The sequence below is a fragment of the Pleurodeles waltl genome, chromosome 12, assembly GCF_031143425.1.
Source record: "Pleurodeles waltl isolate 20211129_DDA chromosome 12, aPleWal1.hap1.20221129, whole genome shotgun sequence".
Classification (NCBI taxonomy): Eukaryota; Metazoa; Chordata; class Amphibia; order Caudata; family Salamandridae; genus Pleurodeles; species Pleurodeles waltl.
In genome coordinates, this window is record NC_090451.1 from 657,241,172 (window position 1) to 657,258,919 (window position 17,748).

The 17,748-nt window shown below is 46.9% G+C and overlaps 1 protein-coding gene across 4 annotated transcripts in view; it reads left to right on the forward strand.

The window, feature by feature from the left end:
- Positions 1–10,262: 10,262 nt before the first annotated feature.
- ZBTB7B (zinc finger and BTB domain containing 7B) overlaps positions 10,263–17,748 on the forward strand; it is a 122,977-nt gene continuing 115,491 nt past the window's right edge. Inside the window, exon 1 of one of the 4 annotated variants that reach the window (XM_069218391.1) lies at positions 10,263–11,796. The gene's annotated coding sequence lies outside the window, so the exon portion shown is untranslated. Of the gene's footprint in view, positions 11,797–12,622; positions 12,756–13,580; positions 13,880–14,630; positions 14,760–17,748 lie in introns of those variants that run through there. The other 3 variants (XM_069218392.1, XM_069218394.1, XM_069218393.1) reach the window with 3 other exon arrangements.

Sequence of the window (17,748 nt, forward strand, 5' to 3'; positions counted from 1 at the left end):
TACGGCGCCCGCATGGCGCTTTGGAATGGCGTTAAAAATTTTGACGCACAACTGCGTTGGCGCAGTTGTGCGTCAAAAAGTATAAATATGGCCCAAAGTGTGTTAAGTGCTTTAACTACAAAGAGAAAGTAAAATGTCTACGGAAATGGCCATGAAATGTAGCCGAACTGAAGAACAGACAGAATATGTGGTGGAACTCACTTCCTGTTGTTTCCTTTCACTTAGACCTCTTTGTTTGATGCAAGCCAGTCCATGAATTCCCGTTTAGTTTTCCATTGCCATTTAGGAGACTATGGTAAAGTGATGCAAATGACGCATACCACCGGTCGTAGTATTCCGTTTATGTAGTTGTCTTCAAGTGGATCACGGAAGTAGACTGTGATTGTGCTTCCTGGAGCATTCCCGTGTGTGTTTGGATTCAGGGCTGCAGGGACACCAGTTCTTCCATTGGCAGTCCCTGAGCTAACAATTTCGGTTCAAGGCCATGGATCTTTCCCATCCTGTCCTTCAAGAAAGAAAACCCCTCTTCCTAAATTTAAATTCTAGCCGATCGAAGTGTTCATAATCATCAGCTTCTGAAGGTTCCTGGAGTGCTGAATTTCCACGGTTGCCGTTCATGTATGTTATTTTCAGCCGGCCACGTTTCCCAGGTCCATGAGTGATGTGCTGTTCCATTCTAGGATTTTTCTTTGAATTCTGGGACATGTAGTGTTGTTTATTCCATTATAAAACAGGACTACAAGTCCCAGAATCCAAAGGAATAAATCTGGATGGAGCAGCACATCACACATGGGCCTGGGAAACTTAGCAGCTATGTATGTTATTTTATTTTCTTAGCGCCACCATTGTTAGGACACTGATTCCGAGTCTTGCAGAATGGTGAGGTGTAAAGCTTCACTGTGGAAACAACATTTCTGATGATGCATTCTTCCTCCCAATTTACAGATCTGTAAGGAAAGAAAATCTGGAACAGGGGCATTAAACTTTTTTAAATGGTGTGCATTTTAGGTTTTAATTGTTTATGGAGTTACCAGAGTCTGAGGCAGTGTTACTGAACTAGTATTGTGTTAAAAGTGCATCAAATCAACATTTTTCCAAGAAAACAAAAATTAATTAAAATAGGAAAAATGAGTGTTCACTGTATAATCAGTGTTCTAGCTGTGTGACAAAGGCCATCAACATGCCTACTTAGGTGGTAAATGTGGATATCTGGTGGTTTAGTAAGGTAGCAGAGGATTACAGTGCTCTAGTTAAATAATGTGTTTTTTGGCATTAAAAGGAGTCAACTTTCTACTTTTGAAATGAGCACTTTCTTTCCTGTCTACCATCAGCAGTGAAGTGTATACCACACAGTGAAGAGAGAAGCATAAGCTTTCTTCCAGTGGGAAAAAATGGCATAAGAAAATCCTAAAATACGTTTTTTATGCCTTTTTACTCTTTTGAGTAGATTGCCATTTGTCACTTTTGAGGTTGTGCTTTCAGGTAACATTTGTGGATATCATAGGCGGAATAACGTAGGCAACATGCAGGATTAATAGTGAAAGACACTTTCTAAAACCTGTCACTAAATATCCCTCCATTTACACTCTGTAATGTGTATTTACGCAGCGCACAACTCACCAGGAGGGTATCCTGGCGCTGAAGCAGTAGCTGTATGGGCCGAGCCAGGGTCGGGGCTGGTGGAGAGCCAAATCTTCAATTTCTTGCAGGATTCATGAATTGCGGAGTAGGCTCTAGTGCAGGAGCAGGTCGTTCCAGGCTTTAGGAGGGAGCCATCCTTGGGAGATGGCTATAAGCATACGACCTAAAACAATGATAGTACAAGAGGTATACATGAAAACATGTGAAAATACCAGATATTCACATTTCAAAGCAGCATAGGGAGAATTGTCAGTGCTTCTACGCTTGCACGGAAGTGAGAACTGTTTTTAGATGTTATAGATTGATAAAAGCTACTCAACCAGTCAGGCTAATATTCACACACCTGCCCCAGTCATATCTGTAGAGTAACGTTGTGGCCCACCATTTCGAGAACATAGATTTCTCAAGATTCAGGAGTCATGAATGTCACTCTCGATGGTTTCCATATCGGGCATGATACTTCTTTCTCGTGCTGGCTTCTTAGCAAACAACCAGTTAACAAAGATTTACTTAGGGGGTTATTACAACTTTGGAGGAGGTGTTAATCCGTCCCAAATGTGACGGATATACCACCAGCCGTATTACGAGTTCCATAGGATATAATGGACTCGTAATACGGCTGGTGGTATATCCGTCACTTTATCGTCACTTTTGGGACGGATTAACACCTCCTCCAAAGTTGTAATAACCCCCTAAGTTTTGTATGTCAGCACCGCCCAAAGTACGCGCTGCCCTGGCCAGCTTCCACCACCATCTGCTAGTACTACCATTTAAACTGATTGAAGGAGACCTACTCCAAATGAGATCACAAATCATTCACAACCCATACGAACATTCTGTCTGCTACAACCTTCTTCCAGACATTAGCATCACTCCCAATTTCGGAAGGAGACCCCGTTATAAGCTAACCTTTCTTCCTTTTAGCTTTCGCCTGCACGTCAAAGCAAGTTAATAAGGTTAATGGGGAAAATAAATCTCCACATTTTTCCCTAGAACACCCTCTTATCCGATCTAAATCTTATCATATGTCCACCTTACGTGCTGACCCTTATATATGACACCTATAAAGCTAAAACAAAATTACAAGTCTCGGAATGTAAGTGCAAAAACAAGAATAGCTGGAAATGCTACATATAAAGAGTTGCGCAGCTTAGGAGATATTTCCTGGTGAGATTGTAGATCAACAGAGTAAAAGTTATGGTTAACAGAAAACATCTGATTCTTAACTAAGAGGCTCCATTAATCCAAACAGCACTTACACTGTCTTACAATAAGAAGTGAAATTTGCACCATGTGAGTGAGGCTTGACATTTTGAGCATCCCAGATATTTAAGAAAACCCCAAAATCTAGACAACAGGATAAGATGTTACCAATTCACCTTCTTGGCACACCCATTTCCGAGTTTCTATTTACTTTGTGAAAACATTTTTAAATATCTGCTGAGTGTCACCAAGCCATTTGTGACGAGTTCGTTTTTATCCAGTGGTTTTGGATTGTTGGACTTGTTCTTTTGTTTTCCAAATTAAGTGCATGATCTGGATCTGCAAGTCTCACTATGCAAATTAATGAATAAAGTAAACGACGGCAACAATTTGTCTGCAGCCCGTCTACGAGCCACTTCAACTAAGTGAGTGTTTTGGTCTTTGTTAAGAAGCATGAGCGCCAGCCCACAGAGTCTGTATTCATTTATACTGCTTCAGAGCCATGTTTTTAATTGCCTCAAACATTAAAATGTGCTTTCTGATGTAGCAGCACTTACTGTAAGAACAAGAAGGATCCAGCAAATAATATGAAGGTTTGAGCATACGTCAGGGTGGCAAGTTTAGTGAACCAGTTAAACACATTGGGAGGATGGTGGGATTGTGTACCCTTTTTCATCTTTTGATTTCAGCATTCAAGGCATCTGGATTGGGTGGGTCTTCCTTGAAGCAACACAGAGTGACAACCTCTAAAAATTCAGCAGATTTTGTGACCTCCATGATAAGGGAGAAAACAAAAAATAAGCCCTCATGGTGACTTTTTTTAAACAATTTTTTGGGGGAGTTTTACAAAACTTATTCTATTCATACTGTGCATCTTGTTAAACCATTATTAAGCAACTGCTGTGAAATTTTGCAAAACGGCTGTATAGAATAAACCACCCCCCAGACCATCAAGATCAATTCCCACCCTCTCTAAGAGTTCCAGTTAAATTATCATTCTATGTGTTGCAAATGACTATGCTCTAACGCCTCTAAATCAGCATGAAGACTCATCAAGTTTGTTTTATCATAGTGATGAAAGGGTAGGTTGGGAACCTGAGTAGGCAGGGGTCGCAGGGGGGGGTTCAGGTGTTAGCCTGTTCAGGGGCATCCTCTTGAGATGCTACTATTGGGTTAATATCTGGGTCCTTAAGGTTGACCACTAAAGCCTCCCAAGCACAAGCCATATCCAAGGTGACAATCCCTCGTCCAGCTTCTCTCAGCAATATTCTCCCTTCACACCCCGGCCACTTCTCAAATTAGATATGTCATGTAAGTATCTGGGGGACTTCCAATTCCTCGTGATTTCCTGCTTAGCCAATATAAAGGCCAAATATTGGAATGTACTAGTAGCTTCAGTTTTGGAAGTGTGGGGGAACCAACTCAGGAGACAGTGACCCAGGGTGCAGAGAATCTCTTTTTCTTGGTTTGTCGACAATGTCCCAGTAATCCCTTCCCAGTATGCACGCAGATGGGAGCAAGACCATAGCATATGGAGACGGTCTACCCCCACCTCCCCACACCTCGGGTAGGCAGCGTAAACCAACTGGAAGTATTTGTGAATGCATGCTGGCGTGAAGTATGCCCTGTGTAGGAGGTAAAAGTTAATTAGTTTAAAGCAAGCATTTCTCAATATCTTTGAAATTCTGCTCATTATGATATCTTTCTCACTGATCAGGACCTCTATATCTTCCTTCCATTTACCCTTCAGTCACGCCAATGGGTGGTGTGTATCCTCCCCCATGGCTATATACAGACATGTAACAGCATTAAATGCGCCGGATGAGAGAACCATATAATGACAACTCTTATGTGTCTGAGGTTCAATGGTACCAGACTGCCAGTGCTTCAGGAGCGCTGCTGTGACAGCCCCATATAGTAAGAAATGTCCCTGTGGGAGGTCAGATTCCATACGGAAATCTTCTAAGGGGAGCAGTTCAGCTGTCCTATAGAGGTCTCCAATGGTGGTCGCTCCTGCGGCCACCCACTTCTTTAGATTTCTCTAATCTCCCCCATGTAGGAGCGTTGCCAACATAGTGAGGGGTTAGTCCCGGGTATATGGGATCTTAGTATGTGTTTTCCGGAGGCACTAGCCCTATCACTTGGAAATCCCTCGAAACTGCAGAATCCACGGCCTGAATCCATCTTGTTTGCTGTAGCACTTGTGTAAGGTCCAGGAGTCCTGGCACAAAAGAGCCTATAGCTCCGCCATAAGTCCTCATGCTGATATCATGCGGGACTCCAGTTCTTGTAAAATGTGTGCAACGTAAGAAAAATAAAGATGTCTGCAAAAGCAGTCAATTGCATTTGTTGCAGCAGCACGTGACCGATGCAGTGTTTTCATGGGAATACACGAGTGCTTCAAAGGATGACCCTGAATGTCTCCCTTTTTTTGCCAGTTGTCCAAGTACTTGTTGTTTCATTAGGTCGAGCATGCAAGCGCTCTGACGTATTATAATCTATCTGTAGGCTTTTAACTACGCCCACCGAACGCCCATCACTGTCACTCGTTCATGGGCTTGCCTTTCAAAAATCCTTCAATATCACTGTTAAATGCTTTACATTTCAATCAATCAATCAATCAATCAATCAAAAGAATTTATAAAGCGTGCTACTCACCCGTGAGGGTCTCAAGGCGCTTGGGGAGGGGGGGCAGGAGGGTCACTGTTCGAACAACCATGTTTTGAGGTTTTTTCTGAAGAGCAGGAGGTCTTTGGTTTTGCGGAGGTTGGTAGGGAGGGAGTTCCAGGTTTTGGGGGTGAGGTAGGAGAAGGACCTGCCTCCTGTGGTGGTGCGTTGGATGTGGGGGACTGTGGCTAGGGCGAGGTTGGCTTATTGGAGGTTGCAGTGGGAGTGTGAAAGTTCACTCTTTCATTGAGATATGTTGGGCCGGTGTGGTGGAGGGATTTGTGTGCGTGGATGAGGATCTTGAATGTGATTCTCTTGTTTATGGGGAGCCAGTGAAGGGTTTTGAGGTGTGGTGAGATTAGTTTGTGGCGGGGGAGGCCAAGGGCTAGGCGCGCGGCTGTGTTCTGGATTCTCTGGAGTTTGCGTGTGAGTTTGAGTGTGGTGCCGGCGTAGAGGGCGTTACCGTAGTCTAGTCTGCTGCTGATGAGTGCATGGGTGACTGTGTTCCTTGTCTCTGGGGGAATCCATTTGAAGAATTTTTTTTAGAGTGCGGAGTGTGAGGAAGCAGGAGGAGGTAAGAGCATTGATTTGCTGTGTCATGGAGAGGGAGGGGTCCAGGATGATGCCGAGGTTGCGTGCAGGGGTGGGTGCGGGTCCTAGGGCGGTGGGCCACCAGGAGTCGTCCCATATGGTTTTGTTGGGGCCGAAGATGATGATCTCGGTTTTGTTGGAGTTAAGCTTGAGGTGGTTAGTTGTCATCCAGTTGGCGGTGTCGAGGAGAGCTGCGTGTAGGTTGGTTTTGGCGGTGGTGGGGTTGCGGAGAGGTCTAGGAGGATGAGTGCGACGGTCTTGCCTTTGTCGACTTTGGTCCTAATGTTGTCAGTGCATGCGATGAGGGCGGTTTCCATGCTGTGGTTCTTGCGGAACCCGGATTGTGAGGGGTCAAGAATGTTGTTTTCTTCGAGGTAGTGGGATAGGCGGGTGTTGACTAGTTTCTCGGCGACCTTGGAGGGGAAGGGGAGGAGGGAGATGGGGCGATAGTTGAAGAGGATCTCTGGGTCGGCTTTGTTTTTTTTTTTTTAGGAGAGCTGTGATTTCCGTGTGCTTCCAAGGGTCTGAGTTGGTGGCAGAGTCGAAGGAGGAGTTGATTATGTCACGGAGTATGGGGGCGATGGTTGGGCTGGCTTTGTTGTAGATGCGATGTGGGCAGGGGTCGGAGGGGGATCCGGAGCGGATGGAGTTCATGTTTTTTTCGGTTTCTTCGTGTGTGGTGGGGGCCCAGGTGGTGAGTGTGGTGGGGGATCATGAGTGGGGTTTGAGTTGGGTGAGTGAGGGGTGTGTGTGGTATGAAGCTGTTGTGGATGTCCAGGATTTTGTGGTGGAAGTGGTTGGGAAGGGCGTCACATATGGGTTGTGTGCGTGAAGGGTCTATGTTGCTGGCTTTGGGTTTGGCTAGTTCATTAATGATGGTGAAGAGTTCTTTGCTGTTTTGGGAGTTGTTGTTAAGGCGTGCCTTGTAGTGGTCTCTTTTGGCGGTGCGTATGAGTTGGTGATGGGTGCGAATGGTGGCTTTGAGGGTGGAGAAGTTGGTTGTAGACGGTTTTTGACGCCATATTTTCTCCGCTTGGCGGCATTTGCGCTTGGAGTCTTGGAGTTCAAGGGTGAACCACGGGGCATTCTTGATGTTGCGGGTGGCGATGGGTTTTCTGAGGGGGGCTAGTGTGTCTGCGCAGGTGGTGATCCATTTTGAGAGGTTGCGGGCTCCTGTGTTGGGGTCACTGGTGTGGAGGGGGGGTTGTGAGCCATTTGGGAGTTCAGGCGTTCTGTGGGGATCTTGTCCCACATGCGGTAGGGTAGGGTGTGGTGTGTTGATGGTGGTGTGTGGGGGGTTTGGCGAAGGAGAAGTGGACGCAGTGGTGGTCAGTCCAGAGGAGTTCGGTGGTGTGGCTGTAGGCTATGTGTTGGCTTGAGGTGAAAATTGACTTGAGCGTGTGTTCTGCTGAGTGGGTGGGTGCGGTGTCCCGCCTTGGGACGATTTTGTTACTGCCTTGGCCATCGACCCTATAACATGTTTGCCAATACGGTTGACTGCGAGCAAACTTATTTTTCCTTTAGTGTCTCTCCTTCACACTCACACTCATGGCGGTCGTGGCACTCTGAATTGGCTCGTTTATGTCAACTGTTTTACTCTTCATTTTCAATTTATGTAGCAAGAAAAGTCCAGTTAGGAATTTACAACACTAAGGGGGTCATTCCAAGTTTGGCGGGCAGCGGTTGCCGCCCGACAAACTTACCCCGTCAAATGACTGCTCCGCGGTCAGAAGACCGCGGAGGCAATTCTTACTTTCCCGCTGGGCCGGTGGGCGCCTGCCAAGGGAGCGCCCGCCGGCCCAGCGGGAAAGGCCCTGCAACATAGAAGCCGGCTCCGAATGGAGCCGGCAGTGTTGCAGGGGTACGACGGGTGCAGTTGCACCCGTCGCGATTTTCACTGTCTGCTATGCAGACAGTGAAAATCATGCTGGGGCCCTGTTCGGGGGCCCCTGCACTGCCCATGCCAATGGCATGGGCAGTGCAAGGGCCCCCAGGACACCCGTTCCCGCCATCCTGTTTGTGGCGGTGAAAACCACCAGAAACAGGCTGGCGGGAGCAGCGCCGCCATGGAGGATTCTCCCAGCCGGGGGTAATCCGTCGGGAAACCGCCGGACCCGGCTGGGCGACAATGCCAAATGAAGCACCGCCAGCCTGTTGGCGGTGCTTCCGGCGACATCCACCCTGGCGGTCATAGACCGCCAGGGTTGGAATGAGGGGCTAATTGTCCTATCTCAAGCAGACTGTTGCATTTCAGTTGCTTGTTTTTTTATGGAATCCATTATAAGCTTGCTTTCAAAAAGGGGTTTCTGGGATCACAATGTTGAGACTGCAGACCATTCATGAGAGGGGCTTTGAAACGTAAAATACGTGGACACACATCTAGAGAAATGATAAATTTTGAAGAAGGGGAGAGGATGTGGTGTAACAGCCAGAACTGCCAGCTATGGAACTGGGGAGCCAGGTTTGAGTGTCAGCCTCCACTCAACATGCAGTGATTTTGGGCAAATCCGTTACTCTCCCAGTGCCTAAAAATATAAAAATGAATGTGTCCTTGTGTGCTCATCTAAAGTGCTCCAATACCTTTGGGTCGAGTTTATGCTATATTAAACTGCCCCAAAAAAGTGTATGCCAGGGAAACCATGGCTCGTAAAACTAGCCCCTATGGCATAGGAAAGCTTGCCTATTATGCTTTTAAAGCTACGTTTTGTACTCAACTGTATGGTTTGGGTCAGAGGGCCATACAAATGCCGCTGGGGTTAAGCATCCAGAAAAAGCCTTGAAACAGTCTCCCCAGAAATCTAGTTTCCCTGGTCCATGCATGAGTAACTCAGCCTCTCCAGGTTTTTACACTGAATTCTGAATTAATAATCTTGATTTTATAAAGTGAGTAAAAAACAGGGCCACTGGAATTATGCAGCAGGAGTGGGCCAAATTATGCTGCAGTGTAGAGTAAATCATTTGGCAAGAAAAGGCAGACTATGCAATGTAATGCAACACAATTTGTGAAATAAATACTTCATTATTTTTTTTCATTGTTATATGTTCCAACGCTGCCTGGAGATTGATTATGCCTCATTAGTACCAGTTTAACACCCAAATACAATAATAAGGAACAGAAAAGTAACCAATCAACCTTTCCAAAAGACAGCCCAGTGTGAGGCAACAAAAATGTTGTTGAGTTTTTAGTAACATTTGAACGGTTTGAGCTAGAAACATTTTTTTTTTAAAAGTGAATATTATCTAAGAGATTATGTATTATGAGGCAAATCTATAATTATGCTAAAAACACCACAGCCACACAGTCTCATAATTCCAGTAGCCCTGAATAAAAACATCAAATTAAAGGCCGTTGACGTAAAGCAGAACGCAGGAATAAAGTTACTGATGCATGGGCCTGGGAAAATTTAGATCTTGGCATCTCTCAAATAATTTTCTTACGCGGTGGGCTCCACTCATCGTAGAGAGGCGTTTCCCATTTAAGGCTGCCGCCCTTGCTTGCCCTACATTGTCAGTGCCAAAGTCCATCGGCCCGCCCATGTTATTCACCTTCTCCCGCCTCACCCCGAGGGCGGAAAAGCTTTCTAGAGTGTAGGAGGGTGGAACCTGCAGCGCGACAGAGGCTTGACGGACTACTGCTTCCGCCAACCACAAAGAGGAGACTCACCTGTACGGCACCACCCAATGAGAAAGCAGGAAACAAGGAGAGCCGCTTCCTGGTTCCTGGGAGTCTGGTTTCCTTGGTAGCATAAACATAAAAGAAGCAGTAAATGCAGGAGGCGTGACGACTTACAGTAAACGTCACACGAGCGGGAACTGTCATCGCTAAATCGGGCATTTTTTATAAATAGTTCCAAAGAGTTGAGGAACGGACGTTCTTCGTAGGCGCAAAAAAATGTTTTTCTTTGGGGCTTGAATAATATTGAATAGTGTTGCAAAATAGCTCATATTTTAAAACATTACTCTTAATGTAAATGCCACATTTTTTAAATGTAATACTTGTTAATAAAAAATAGTACCCTTTCTGATGGCTAATATTATTAACATATTTCGTTTAAGTACGTCAACACCTATTAAAGACCAGAGAACAATATTCAAAGATGTCTGCCACATTCGCCTGTCACGTTTCTCCTTTTTAAGCGCCCGCTTGGTGTAGTCATAGAAAAAGGACTGACCTTCTTGGCGTCTTGAGCAGCAGAACATGGGAGGTGTGGGCAGGAGGAGGAGCTATGTGGTGCAGGCTTGGCAACCTGTGCCAGGTGAGGGGAGGGAGGGGGGCCGCAGGGACCCTGGGGGTGGAAGGCAAGGTGTGGGGGATGACTTTGCCTTCTGATTGGCCAAGAAAGAGCAGCAAGGGGGTAATCCAGGAAGTGGCAGTTAGGGTGTTCCCTGTTGCTAAGAGGGGGCTAGAGGACAGGTGAGGGGGAGGGAAGAGGGAGCAGCAGCCCTGCAGGGACAAGAGCAAGGAACAGCCCACCGAGGACCGGCGGCAGCTAGAGGAGGCACGGAGCGGTCCGAGAAGAGCAGAAACAGACATTATACGCAGAGGGGAGCAATCTTTCCAGGGAGCTCTGCAGGTAGGGGAGACAGCGAGGGCGCTAGAAGAAGAAGGGAGAGTATGGGCAGAAGAGAGCAATAGAGCAACACGGAATTGAAGGCGGACAGGGAGGTGCAGCAGGGGCAAGTAAGGCCACTGGAAATTACAGGGAGTTTACACCATTGAAGACTGAAGGCAGAGCCAGTGGCCACTACATGGAAGACACGACGGTCATATACCAGTGACTGAATGCCGTTCAGGGATGTTTTCAGGAGTGCAAAGCTAAGCTTCTTTGGAGAACTGCCATAGTCAAACCTGGACATGTGTTCCTGCCCCTTGAACAGCGCGAGCCCCCAATATGCATCCGAGAAAGCAAAGTTCTCAGCGAAGACCCAGACGCCATAACCTTCCCCAGAGAATCCAAGTATAGTTTGTACAGGTAGAGACCACCCTTTACTTGCGAACAAGGTGGTAGAAAGCACTTCGGAAGCTAAAGTCATAACCTGAAACTACAGAGATCAAGCAGGTGCTATTGGAAACCCAGGGGCAATAACCAGCTCCCGAGGATAACATTATTGAACAGAGCAGTTTTGAAAGGAATAACACCCAGTTGGAATTCCAAAACGGTTCTAAAAGAAGTCCTTCCTGAAAATGTTAAGTATGTAATCTAAGCTTGTGGAAGTCAATCACACCCTGGAGACGTGTTTACTCTTGAGAAAGCTGAACATATCACACCAGAACGTTTGAGACATGTCTTTGCTGTCAAAAAGGCAATCATGCATTGACATTTTTGAGTGTGTTGTAATCTGTGTGTGAAGGAGGCACATGTCAGAGAGCCCGGGATCATCCTGTGCCTCAGAAAGTATAGTTCGACGTGCAACCAAAATCTCCCTAAAGTACGTTGTGATCACCAACCCACGTGACAAAGAAGGGTACCACATGCTGAGACCCCGAGCCCACATCCTGTTCCTGAAGATGAGATCATCACCAAAACTAAGACTGTAACCCTGTAAAATCAAACCAGCTTTCTTTAGAAAGTTGTGAACACTAAAGTTCCAAAGACAAACGAGCAGAAGAACCTGTGAATAAACTAGTTAAGTCCTTGTAACCACCTGAAGATAGAGAACTTGCACTGAGATTACATCGACTCTCTTAAAGAGGTGAGTTTATACTTTACTCCTAAAAATGTTTTCCTTTCCTGAAGGATCTGATCCCATATTACATACCAAAGACCTTGGTGGGGAAACTTGAAGAAAATGGCCTTATATCTCATCTTATTGCCACTCCTGCCCCAAAGTTTTTTTCTTTTTCTTATACCTTATTCCAAAGACCTTTTGCCACTGAAAGGAAGTGATTCTATGGCTGATGCTAGGTATCCTTGTCCTCCTGAAGTGCCGATCCATATTTAACGACCACAACCTCTGTCCCTCGTATCCAACACCTCACCTCAAAGACTCCCTCAGAAGACATCATATTGAATTATGAGGCCCTTGCATACCTTCAAACGGTAGAGCTGTCACATTTCTCATTCTGCAGATCCTTGCAGCTGTACCTCACTTCCAGGAACCTTGTTTACCCTTATGTAGGTGTTCATGTAACTTACCTCCGGGGTTCCCTTCCAATAAAGGAGATCTTTTACCTCGTCTGATGACCGGTGTAACCCGCAGTTCTGTCAACACTTAAGATTTTTTTCAAACAGGTGCCACTATTGTATTTGTACCTACAGCCTGTCATCCCATTGGGGATTTAGATTGTCATAGGCGCAAGTTTAGTTGAGGCCCTCCTTCAACAGCTGCTCACTGTCCTGTGTCCTTATTTCCCAGTTCAGAACAATATCTGGAGCAAAAGTCCTCCCTTCCCTCCCCCACCACGCTACCTTTCTGTGATGGACTGTGGCCTGATCCCACCCCAGTGACGTTGATCCCACCCAGTCTCACCTTGGGGAAGCAACGCCCACACCTGTCCCCAGGAGACGCTGATCCCACCCATATCTCTCCCTGAGACTCAGAGCCCACACCTGTCCCCGGAGACGCTGGTCCCGCGCACCTGTCTTCCCAGCTCCAAAGGTGAACGACAGCACGCCAGGTGCGCTGGGTGTACGACTCGAGACCGTTGACAGGTGAGTAGTCGGTCACCAACGGGGTGCTAAACAGTCCTTTGGTGGTTAGGGGGGCACCCGCTGACTCGATGTCTACCAGGCATCTCCTACTCACCTTGCGGTGGTATGGTGGTGCCCCCCATACCGTGTTGTTAAATAGGGCACCTAGGCACGCCGATCCTTGCCTCTTAATGACATATGTCCTGTTCTTCATTGTTTTGAGAATGACTCTGTTGAGAATGTCAAAACATTTGTGATTGACGAAGTAAAAGCGAGAAGGATGAGAACAATAATGAATTTTCGTTGTCCATAAACCTACATAGAAATTGATTTTCATTGCCTCATGCTTCAGTGGTGCCTCCCCCCCCCCCTTTACTTTCTCCGGTCTACCCTTGTCACGTGAAACTTCGGTAGTTCCCAAATCTTCTCTTCCCAACCAAAAAAGTTTTATTTTTATTTTTTTTAAATCTACGTGTTTGCTGTATTCGAAAACCGATCTGCCCGTAGGGCCCGAGAACTCGAAACCGTGCCAATCCGATGCAGCCTGCAATAAACCACGGCATTTGCGGTCTTCGTCTTTTTGTCATTCCCGGTTCGCGGTTGTATTTGCACCTCTCGACCCCGCGGCCGGTTTTAAATGTTCTTATGGTGATTAATAAAGTGATCGCATTATATTTTTGCAGTAGGTGGTGGGGGCGCTGGCCAGTGGGCTACGGTTGTCTACGACGTCCAATGGCGCTCCTCCACCGCTTCCAGGGTAAGGTGCGTCCCTCAGGTACTCAGCAGTTGCAGCAAGCGGCCGCGGCGGGCGTGTTACTGTACCTGGGCCAACCTGTTACTTCCAGCATATGCCCCTCCTTCGATATTTCATTTTTTTCCTCCTTCCATTTTCTTTTCCTGCCTTCCCAATTCCCGGCTGGAGGCGAAATTTGAAAGCAGTTGGCCCAAATACGGACTCCTACTTTGATGTTGATTTTTTTTTTTTACTTGTTGGTTGATGAAGCGGGTGCCCTTTTTGTTAAGATAAATAAATAACAAAAAACATGTATGTGTTTTCATGGTGGCCTGGAGAGATCGGGAGCGCTTTTTAAAGGGAATATTTAATTCCGCAGTCTAGACAATGCGTGAGGGGGATTAAGTAATTGGTGAGTAATTCAGAGACTTTGATTAAATGTAGTTTGTAAATAATAGTTGTTTTGTAGTGTAATATTCACTGCAATTTATATAGGAGACTGTACAAACTATTGTTTCCAAAAGAGATGTTTCTGTCGCTCTGGAACTCATTTAATCTGCTGTGAAAGGCTGAGTCGGCCCTGTCATGATTCAAACCAGTGGCTTGCTGGTATTTCGTACATGTGTACTGGCTGCTTCTCAGTATTTGCATTGCATTTCCCTTTGTGTGCCCCACCCCCCTTGTTAAGAGCTATATTATTTACTGGCTAGATTATAAGAAAATAGTTGATGAAAAATTCGAACCTACTGAGAATGTACTCGAATGGGACGTAGTTTGGAGAGGGCGGTGTGTGAGTGATTCATTCTCACATTTGTGTTGAGACAGTCGGGGTATAGCTAGAAATGTCATGGAAATGTATGGTCGCCTATAGAAAAGCAGTTATTCGTGGCTCTACAAACTGGTTTAGCAGGCACTCTTAAACATTGTGTACAATTGCATTAGTCTTCTGAGAAGAACATTGAATTAAGGGCAGGACTGACTCTTAAAGAGTTCATTGTTGGTAAAAGGATGCCACTGAAACTATTTAAATTTGCCTGCTCGTGCCTTTTTGGCGTGTCATGTGCGAGGGGTTGCGGCTCGGCGCCGCCGCGGACGCGCCGAGTGACTTGGGGCACTTCCTCATTAAGTGACCGCCCGCCTTCCCTATCCGTCGCCCCCCATTCTGTGCGCTGCCGGGACCCGCTCCGTCCGCTCGACCCCCTTTGGACACCCCACCTCTCCCCAGCCGCGGCAGCTCCTATCTGTCCATACAGGTGACTGGTCAAGACCCGTCATTTCGGCTTGTTCAGTGGGTAAGCGCATATGTTTAATTCATGACTGGTTTCCCCTTTTGGGGCGAGGATGGAGGGAGGGCGGACCGGCTTGCGGGAAGTTGCCTGTCTGCCCTACCCATGCTGAATCAGCAAAGCAGGTCTCCGAGTCCCTAAACTTAGGACTCCTGTATAGGGGGGGTTTACATTGCAAAGTAAATATTCATATATGTGCTTGACCGTCGGCCATGACACGTGATCAGCTGTGCCAAGGGACTTTTCTTTGCCGTTGCAATCTTTCGTCACAGCATCGCTGGCTTCCCACATGCGAGCACCCCGGCCTCTCCCCCGGAGCGCAACCACTGGAAGGAAGACATAGAATAACCTGTTCCTTTATTTTACCCCTGCCGCGGTGCATTGTGGTCCTTGCGTCAGATGTGGGTGAGTGAATTCTCCGCCTGTTGCTGCCTTAGGTGCAGAGGCTGCTCCCATCTGTTGACAGAAGCGCATCGAAGTGCACCTGTAACATTAAGGCAGCGGCCCATCCCCCACCCTGGAAAAGATGCTGGTTCAGGACCAGCATTTTAACCAGCACCCCTCACTGATCTGAAAAAGCGAGTTACTGTTTCCTGTGAGTTTAAGTCCAATGCAAAAAGTAATGTAACTACAAATTCTAGATTACTAAAACGTAGGCAATCTATTTTCACTTTACCCATCAACACGTTCATCCACTCAAACCCCCCATTGGCCTTCTGACTTAAAACATAACGGGGTGACCTGTTGAAGTCGTGTTATCTGCAGATCATGGATTCATTGGATCCCCTTTTTTTGTGTGGGGGGGGGGGGGGGGGGGAGGGATTTTATCTCAAGTTTGTGCCTGTTTCTGTGGAGTTGAGTCCAGTATTACACGTAGCTCAAGTATATAGATACCACCTCTCTAACTTACTGAACTTAATGATTTCACACTTTGGGGGAACCAGATTTTCACATTTGAAGAAGCTGCACCACATTTTTTTATTGTAACGCTAAACATCAATTTTTCCTTCTTGTGAATAAATATCACCTTCATTAGCCTCGTAAAATATCTTAGTTGGTGAACGCACGAACTGCTGCACTCTGTATCCAACTATCACATCTTTGGTTCTTATGCTGGCAGGAACTACTTTGCCTTTTAACTTGCCAAGATCAGTGATGTGACTAACATGTCGAATGGATCATTTGCTCTTTACTGTGGTACTAAGCTACATATAGAACACAAAAACGAAGTTATTCACCAGTATCTTAACTTTAGGACCTTTAATTTATTTTCTACCAATTTTAATTTAATATCTAGCATTGTGATTTTTGCACAACTTGTGCACAGATCAAACACTAGATCATGTGGTTTGCACTGAAGCAACCCTGAGACCTAAGTTCATCCCCTTCTGTATGTGTGGTAGTGGTCCTCAAGAGCTCACCTAATTGCTGAATCTGCCTGTTATTGACCATCCAGCACTTATGATCAGGCTGTAGGGAGGACAAAACCAGCCAGTATAATATGCCTTTATTCTGTGCAAGCGGGGTACATCAAGCATGCCTTGAAAGCAGGGCCACATCAGGCATACAATGAAAGCGGGACCACACTAGGTATGCCATGAAAGCAGGGCCTCACCGGGCATGCCGTGAAAGCAGGACCATGTCAGGTGTACCATGAAAGCAGGACTGCACCAGGTATGACATGAAAGAAGGGCCACATCAGGCATACCATGAAAGCAGAGCCTCATCATTCATACCATGAAAGCAGGACCACACCGGGTATGCCATGAAAGCAGGGCCACACTGGGCATGCCATGAAAGCAGGACCATGTGAAGTGGACCATGCAAGCAGGACCACATCAGATATGCCTTTATTCTGTGCAAGCAGGGTACATCAAGCATGCCTTGAAAGAAGGGCCACATCAGGCATACCATGAAAGCAGAGCCTCATCATGCATGCCATGAAAGCAGGACCACACCGGGGATGCCATGAAAACAGGGCCATGTCAAGCATACCATGAAAGCAGGACCATACCCAGTGTGCTATAAAGAAGGGCCACATCAGGCATTCCATGAAAGCAGGGCCACAGCAGGCGTACCATGAAAGCGGGACCACACCTGCCATGTCATGAAAACAGGACCTCACCAGGCATTCCATGAAAGCGGGACTACACCGGGCATGCCGCAAAAGCGGGACTACACCGGGCATGCCGCAAAAGCGGGACCACACCGGGCATGCCGCAAAAGCGGGACCACACCGGGCATGCCGCAAAAGCGGGACCACACCGGGCATGCCGCAAAAGCGGGACCACACCGGGCATGCCGCAAAAGCGGGACCACACCGGGCATGCCGCAAAAGCGGGACCACACCGGGCATGCCGCAAAAGCAGGACCACACCGGGCATGCCAGGAAAGCAGGCTCACACCGTGCATGCCATGAAGGCGGGACCACCCTGGGTGTGCCGTGAAAGCCTGACCGCACTGGACCTGCCATGGAAGCGGGACTGCACCGGGCACGCCATGAAAGCGAGACTGCACCGGGCACGCCATGAAAGCGGGACTGCACCGGGCATGCCAGGAAAGCATGTCCTTCTCAGCACCATCCTTAAAGCCTTTTTGGGAAAACGTTCCAAAATAGGTGCAGAAGTGAGTACCATTCAGAAACCACCGCTCATAAGCTGTTCACTTCACCTAGTCACGTAATGATGAAACACTGAGGGAGATCCCTGAGTATACAGGACTCAAGACTTCCTAATTCCCTCAGTCCCGTCAATATTTTCCAGGAAACTCCTTAAAAACCCAATTCTTCATGCTCCTTATTTTACACACACCTTCTGGACTCTCAAGGGGTCACAACTGAAGAACACCTACGAGCAAAAAAATACGCTTGATTAATTTGAACTGGCTCCCGTACCAGGTGCCTTCGTGACAGCTATGACTTGGATGGGGGGATTGGAAAGAGCGAGTTTCGCAGCCCGACCTCACATAGCCGTCCACCCAGTACCTTATAATTTTT